We start from the raw sequence: 9002 nt of genomic DNA on the forward strand, positions 1-9002 counted from the left end.
GTGTGTGTGTGTGTGTGTGTGTGTGTGTGCTGGAGAGAATGTAGTGGGGGAGTAGTGGGGGAGTTCACATCTTTCCTTTATTAACCAGAGGTCAGCTAGTATTGACAATGCGAATAATGGGACTGTGTTGAGGTCAGTGAAGTGTGTGTGTGTGTGTGTGTGTGTTTATGTAGCAGCACAATTTAGCGGAACCCTCAAATGTGATGTGTTAGTTCAGCTTGATACAGATCAAGAGAGAGAGAGAGAGAGAGAGGAGAATGAGAAGAGGAGAAAGAAGAGAGGATTGAGAGAGTAGGAAGAGGGTGGAGTAAGGGGAGTGATTGAGTCGATAGAGAGAGAGAGAGAGAGAGAGAGAGAAAAGAGTGATAGAAAGTGAGAAAGAAGAGAGAGAGAGGAGAGATAGGAAAGACAGAGAGAGAGAGAGGAGAGAGTGAAAGAGAAGAGAGTAACTGATGAAAGAGAGAAAAGAGTAAGAGCGAGAAATGAAGCGGAGGGAGGGTAAACCAGGAGTCATCATCATCATCATCATCAAACTCCATTAGAGTGAGGGCTTGAGAGGCTCAAATCCTCTCTTGCAAAAGCCCTGGACAGAAATCCTGCTGTCTTGCGTAGTGCATGAATGTCACCATACAGGTCGAGAATTTTGGGTTTCCCAGACCTGTCGAGACGGAGATCAGCAAGTCTGGGGCAGTCAAACAGAATATGAGGCACGGTTTCCTCTTCCTCCCCGCACCGTGAATCGAAATTTGGCCATAGCTGTGAGAACCAGGAGGATTAAACATTGTAATTCTAAAGAAAAGAAACGAAACCAGATAAAATGAAAACACAATTTAAAGATTTCACAAATAACAAACATAATTTTTAACACAATTTCTGGATACTAGAAAATACAAAATTTTTTTGCTGGAATTATTATTGGAGATACAGCCGTCTCCTTCCGCCCAGCTCGTGTAGACTGCGTTCTGAACTTCTGAAATTCTTTCTCCTGGCGTCTGCAACGCATTTTCTCATAGTTAAAAGAAAAATGGGTGTTGCGGTTAGATACTGAAGTGTTTTCTTGCAACCTGAGCGAATTATTGATTCAGGTTTTAAAAAAAGGGTTGCAGTTAATATTATTGTGTGAGGGTATCATAGCGTACGTATACCTGAAATTGGTGTGATCTTGTCAGATCATATTTTATCGCAATAAAGTTGTCAACAAATTGGTGAGCACGCATTAGAGTTTCGGCTTTTCTGACTCAGAAATTGGGTAAGAATCGCATAAACGGAGACGCTTTGAAATGTCTTCCAAAAGTTTTGAGTCAATATTTTTGTATAACGCCTTTCTTTATGAAAAGATGAAATGACGTCACTTAATATATATATATATATTGTTATAAACCTGGTGGTGGCACAGATGGGGGTAGTGGTGTGAGTGTAGTCAGCCGACGCAAATCGCCCCAGGCCAGTGCTAGGCGAGCGGTCAACCGTGACGAGTTACGACGGTCAGCTGAGTCGAATTCGGGAAGGATCGGCGTCGTGAACAGAGCTCAGGAGCGTCACGAGGGATGTAGTCATGTGACGAAGCTAGAAACGTCGAGCGGCGTTCTGTCCGGTTCGAGAAGGCCAGTAGGGACCCTATATAAGAGCGGAGGTATCGCAGTCAAGACGGTTGAGAAAAGGGGCCCAATACAACAAAGTTCACGAAAGAAGGTTCACGACAGGGGTTCAGAACACGGTCGACTACAGCACAGTTCAACGGTGTGGTTCTGTACGGAGCATTACGACGAGACGGAGAGGCCAGTGCAAGAGTTGGTACGGTGTTATCGGAGAGATATTTGTACAGTGTACGTGTTGCCAATTGTACAGTATTGGCTGTTATTTATTCAACTATTTAAGTGTTACGTTACTTTGGAGCCCTGAGTTGTCAAGTTCTTTAAGTTGGTGGTGTATGGTGCAGTTTGCAGAGAGCCTGGATAGTAAGATTCGTAACAATATATATATATATTTACTGACCTAACCAACCCATGCCACATATGCGGCCGGCTTTTTAAAGCAAGGATTGGACTTTACAGTCATCTTCGAGTCCATAGGAAATGAGAAATGTGTTCATCTTCAATCACGAAGGAGGATGTTAATGTCATTTACCTGATAAATTTTCAAAAATTAATTGATGAATTGATTGATCGCAGCACCACATCTAAAGAGGAATCTAATTAATTGAACAAAATAAAAATGGACTAATGGACTGCATAGACAGATAGCTGCTAGTTATGTTATAGTCTGTATATAGTCCACTTTAAAAGGAAGGTGCACGACGCTATTTCTATAACCTTAAACTTGAGTTGGTCTCAATTTGTGTTTCTAGTACTTATTAGTTGTTATAAAAATCGTTCTATAATCTACTTATTGCTCTAATTAAACCAATATAAGTACATTTATTTCCTTTAAATTACCCAGAGAGCAATAGCGTAACAGGGACACGCTTTTTTTTTGTTTTGGATATCTAACATTGGTAACTAAATAGTTTACAAGTAAATGGCCTACACTTTGTATAAGTACATAGGTTTTAGTGCATGCGTACGTGATCTAAGGTGTAGAACGTAAGACCCAGATTGTTATTGAACTATTGCCTATATTTGCATCAATTCAAAGTGTTATAGAAAGCGACCCCAGCTGCTCTGGAATAAGTAAAAAGACTTCGTGGAATTAGTGCATGACCATACTTGTAAAAATTAGAATTAGATAGAATAAATGCATAGCCTTCAGTGCCTAATTGCATGGCCCTAACGGTATAATATTAGACTGAGATTGTATAAACCCATGGTATTCAATGCCTACGTGCCTGGCTTAAAGTGTATAATATTAGACTGAGATTGTATAAACCCATGGTATTCAATGCCTACGTGCCTGGCTTAAAGTGTAAAATATTAGACTGAGATTGTATAAACACATGGTATTCAATGCCTACGTGCCTGGCTTAAAGTGTATAATATTAGACTAAGATTGCAAAAATACATGGACTTCATTGCCTACGTGCACGGCCCAAAGTGTATAATATTAGACTAAGATTGTATACATACATAGCCTTCAGTAGATTTGACCTAGTTTGTATACATACATGGCCTATACTAAGACTGTCGACAAAGCATAACTGAGTAGAAGTTCCACTTTTCCATACAAAAAGAATCCGTCAGGGGTGTGCGTGTGTGTGTGTCCTATTTTAAGTCAAGTGTAAACAGTACCACAAAGTACGGGCGCAATGGCGTCACGTGACTTCAGTTTTGGATATTTGTATTTCAAAGTGAGTTTGGTCTGGCTACATACGTATATGTATTGTGTATAATGTGTAATCAGTTTACATCTTTTTATTTGGGGGGGGGGGGGGGGCGACACTAAACAAACATGAAAAATATAAAGAAAATACTTAAAAAAAAAACAACAAAGCTTATACTAAGCGTAGTTGTAATAATTAGTTTTGATTAGTCATGCCAAGAGATTGTAATAGATTTAAAAAAGAAAGAAATAGGATTTTCAAAAAAAAAAAAGAGATCTGCTAAGCAATAAAGTACATACGGAAAAACATGCGTAAAATATACTTTGAAAAATAAATATTATTAAAGTGTTTTGTGTGTTTATTTTCAAGGAATATATAAATTCGCTGACAACACGCAAGTGGTCATCAGAAAATAGTTTTGATTACCTGTATGTAAATGACCGTTTGAATATTAGAGACTGATTGAATGGTGTAATACTGGGTTCTTACTTCCTGAAGTACTCTTAGACACGTGACGAGACAAACACTATACGACTGACTCAAGTCCGTTCAGCAGACAACATGAAGATTTTATTTACAACATAATAATAATATACTGCACTCCTTGTTAGTGCTACAAGTCAAGAAATAATAATCCTATCCGCATAACAGCGGTATCAAAAGTATCAATCACGTCCGCATCTCAGCGGGTAACAATAAGAACAATTACTACTAGTGACACTGGAGCTTTAACTATCGAATACGAATAATACCTTAATATCCAATAAGCACATTATGAAATCAACTCTCAAATATTATTAATCAACAATGACTAGTCCATCGACTTTCATGCTATATGCATATATATACAAGTGTCTAGGAAGAAACGTCCAACCTTCCTGTACCGGGCGCAAGACCTTACTGGCTTGACTTGACTGAACTCAAAGTCAACTTTTCATCCTACTTCCTGTTTTCTACATCAGGAATTCCACGTGTCTTTTAAACTCTTAACATGACGTGAACTTTAGATCATGCAATGTCAATTGAGACTGTGACATTACGCCCTTTCCCTCAAAAAAAAGATTTTGTAAAAATCTTTTAAAAAATTTAAGTAATAATACTATTATATGTATAGTCACATCTTTTGAGAGAAAAAATAATATATACAAATGTACAATATGTGCTATAATCTCTTGCACATGTCTTATCATGCTATGAAAAAATTTGATGAGACTAATTTGTGGTCTCATTTGACCTTACAATATTTGAAAAAAATATTTGTCTGTGTAGACAATACTCATAGTTGTCAACATTATTTGAAAAAGCAAGTTGTCTTGTTTTTGTTTTTTTTTACACAAAATTTCAAAGTAAATTCTCAATTCATCAATAGAATGCTTTCAATATTAATTTTACAAAAGAATGAGCAGCCATGAAAAATGCTCGTATACAAATATACTTAGTTTATCCCATCAGGTTACATAATCAAATGAAAAAATATTGACAATGTTCTCTCAAATAAATCAATGCAAGTGAAATATATCTATAATAAATATTTATGTTGTCTCAATGGTTTATGTACAAAAATAATGGGCAATGTGAATGACAATGCTACTAAATCATGAAAGTCAAGAAAATATATTCTTCAATGATGATTTATGGGGAACGTCTAAATCATCAAAGTCATAAGCATATTAAAGCGTGAAGGTCGTTATCATGCTATTCATTTGGCTCATATGTCTTACTGTGAACTCAAGTTGTTTTAACATATGTATAAGTTACAATCCTCTCTCAAAAAATGAATCAGCTTTTCACATTATGTAACATCAAATATATTACTTCGAGCCATTAGTAGTGCTCTAATAGTCTTCATGAATCAAGTACAATGTTCTTTCAAAAAAATCAGTGCTTACATCACATATCAAATATATTGCTTTGAGCCATTGATAATGCTCCATTAAATTTCTCATATTAAATACTATCTTCTCAAAAAATCAGTGTCTACAACACATCATCAAATATATTACTTCACGAGCCATCAATAATGCTCCAATAATTTTCTCATATTAAATACAATCTTCTCGTCAAAAAATCAGTGATTACATCACACACTATCAAATATACTACTTCACGAGCCATCAATAATGCTCCAATAATTTTCTCATATCAATACAATATTCTTCTCAAAAATCAGTGTCTACATCACACACTATCAAATATACTACTTCACGAGCCATCAATAATGCTCCAATAATTTTCTCATATCAATACAATATTCTTCTCAAAAATCAGTGTCTACATCACACCTCAAATATATTCTTGTAAGATGTTATACGTGCAGTGAAAAAATAAAATGAAAAAAAAATTAAATTAATAAGAGAATAAAGAGATAAATTAAAGGATAGGTGACAAACACAAAAACAATATAGATAACAATACAGTCTGCTTTAAAAGAAATCAATAAATAGAAGAGTTTGACAAGAGAATCACAGATATGTAAATACAAGACTTACACAAACAAACAATATGAATACGAAGAGAAATCACACTACGATTGTACAAACATAACTATATACGACTAAACAAAAAATTTCTGAGTGATCTAGAAGTCCCTGCCGAACAAGGCTGGTCTACTCGGACCTTATTAGGACTAGGAGAAAAACAAGAAAATCCCTAAAGATCCCTATCAGATGAAGTGAAATGGAACGGAACAAATAAATTGTGCCGCTTCAGTCTCAAAACATAAGACAGACCCACGCCGACCGCCCTTTAAAGTAACAAATATAAAAATGAAAATCAATTTAATATGGTTCCAAGAGTTATCAATCACTAACTCTATATATAATCAACTTCAATTACTGCTATACCACAATGTACTTTATTAATCATATAAATATATTCAATCCTTAATTATAACTTACAGACTTTCTTTTGTAGACTGATGTAGATTAATCCTCTCTTGTAGCTTGTCAAATACAAATACAGCTTGAGTAGTTCAATAATAATCCATGGGTAAGGTAACTAAGTAATCCGATTGAGAATACACATCAATGTGAGCATCAAAGTAGTAGTAAAATAATCCAGTCATATGCCATAAGATGGCTCAAATGCTCAAGTAATGTCAAAAAATATTTCCGCTTGACCTTTACAATTAACACAAGTCCAACAGGTAATCCAAATAATCCAATAAGATAATCCAAGAGGTAAGTGTAGTGATGCAGGCACGTGTTTCTTCGGCGTATAACGATGACTAGGAGAGCGCCAATAGGTACAAGTTAGTCCAACTTCAACGTCAAAGATCAGTAATACAAAAGTACTTGAACATTCGTATAAATAATCCAACAGTACTTAAGTGGAAAATTTCAGCTTAGATAATCCAAATATGTAAAGTCTCTGAAAAATTTAGAATGACCATAAGTGAACAGAGGTCTAAATGGAGGACCTTCTGTATAGCAATGTAAGGTGAAACCTCGACAATGCAAGAGCGTGTCAAAAGTTGGTGACGAGCGCTCACGTGGAAACGATGTATCATCTGTCTTCAGGCGACGCCTTGAATTTTTCACCCACACAAATGTAGGCCTATTAGCTGTCTTCGAGCGACGCCTTGAGTTTTTCACCCACACAAATGTATCAGCTGTTTTCGAGCGACGCCTTCAGTTTTTCACCCACACAAATGTATCAACTGTCTTCGGTTTCTGCCGATGGTGATGTCACGCCGTGCTCAATCTCAAGTTGTCGACAATAGTGGAGAAATAAGCATTGACCAGGTTTAAAATATACAAAGCTATTGATGTTAAGTTCGAATTGGTCAATGATAAAGTGGACTCTAGTAAATACGGGTCAGGTCAACCGGTGAAAAAGTGCAGGCTCAGGTTAGTTCAATGATGATCTACTTGAATACTTGTGACTGGTTTCGCTTGAGTGGTGTTGAGTTTTCAGTCCGTGCATGTCTAGAACACAACATACTGGCTACCAAAAATGTAAATGAATATTGACGAATATTAGAGACTGATTGAATGGTGTAATACTGGGTTCTTACTTCCTGAAGTACTCTTAGACACGTGACGAGACAAACACTATACGACTGACTCAAGTCCGTTCAGCAGACAACATGAAGATTTTATTTACAACATAATAATAATATACTGCACTCCTTGTTAGTGCTACAAGTCAAGAAATAATAATCCTATCCGCATAACAGCGGTATCAAAAGTATCAATCACGTCCGCATCTCAGCGGGTAACAATAAGAACAATTACTACTAGTGACACTGGAGCTTTAACTATCGGTATCCATTGAAATACGAATAATACCTTAATATCCAATAAGCACATTATGAAATCAACTCTCAAATATTATTAATCAACAATGACTAGTCCATCGACTTTCATGCTATATGCATATATATACAAGTGTCTAGGAAGAAACGTCCAAGCTTCCTGTACCGGGCGCAAGACCTTACTGGCTTGACTTGACTGAACTCAAAGTCAACTTTTCATCCTACTTCCTGTTTTCTACATCAGGAATTCCACGTGTCTTTTAAACTCTTAACATGACGTGAACTTTAGATCATGCAATGTCAACTAAGACTGTGACACTGTACCTTAAAGCACTTGCAGTCTATCGTATCTCATTCAAATTTTGAGTTAAGCTTTTTTTTAAAAAAAAAAATGTATTCAAAAATATCTGTGATCAATGTGCTGTCATATTTTAGGAAGAGAAATTATTTTTTAAAGTTTAGCCTCGTTATATTTATATCAGGCTTAAAAAAAAATTCAGTATCAGCTCTCCTGCGTGAGTATGCGTAATGCAGCTCGAAAACAATCGTCACAGGACTGTACGACTTATAGGTCTCCACTTTCTACAGGTGGCGACGTCACAGGTCAGTACGACTTATAGGTCTCCACTTTCTACAGGTGGCGACGTCACAGGTCTGTACGACTTATAGGTCTCCACTTTCTACAGGTGGCGACGTCACAGGTCAGTACGACTTATAGGTCTCCACTTTCTACAGGTGGCGACGTCACAGGTCTGTACGACTTATAGGTCTCCACTTTCTACAGGTGGCGACGTCACAGGTCAGTACGACTAATAGGTCTCCACTTTCTACAGGTGGCGACGTCACAGGTCAGTACGACTTATAGGTCTCCACTTTCTACAGGTGGCGACGTCACAGGTCAGTACGACTTATAGGTCTCCACGTTCTACAGGTGGCGACGTCACAGGTCTGTTCGACTTATAGGTCTCCACGTTCTACAGGTGGCGACGTCACAGGTCTGTACGACTTATAGGTCTCCACTTTCTACAGGTGGCGACGTCACAGGTCTGTTCGACTTATAGGTCTCCACGTTCAACAGGTGGCGACGTCACAGGTCTGTACGACTTATAGGTCTCCACGTTCTACAGGTGGCGACGTCACAGGTCTGTACGACTTATAGGTCTCCACTTTCTACAGGTGGCGACGTCACAGGTCAGTACGACTTATAGGTCTCCACGTTCTACAGGTGGCGACGTCACAGGTCTGTACGACTTATAGGTCTCCACGTTCTACAGGTGGCGACGTCACAGTCTGTGCGACTTATAGGTCTCCACGTTCTACAGGTGGCGACGTCACAGGTCAGTACGACTTATAGGTCTCCACGTTCTACAGGTGGCGACGTCACAGGTCTGTACGACTTATAGGTCTCCACTTTCTACAGGTGGCGACGTCACAGGTCTGTGCGACTTATAGGTCTCCACGTTCTACAGGTGGCGACGTCACAGGTCAGTA

Source organism: Biomphalaria glabrata, chromosome 6 (assembly GCF_947242115.1).
Source record: "Biomphalaria glabrata chromosome 6, xgBioGlab47.1, whole genome shotgun sequence".
NCBI classification, from domain to species: Eukaryota; Metazoa; Mollusca; class Gastropoda; family Planorbidae; genus Biomphalaria; species Biomphalaria glabrata.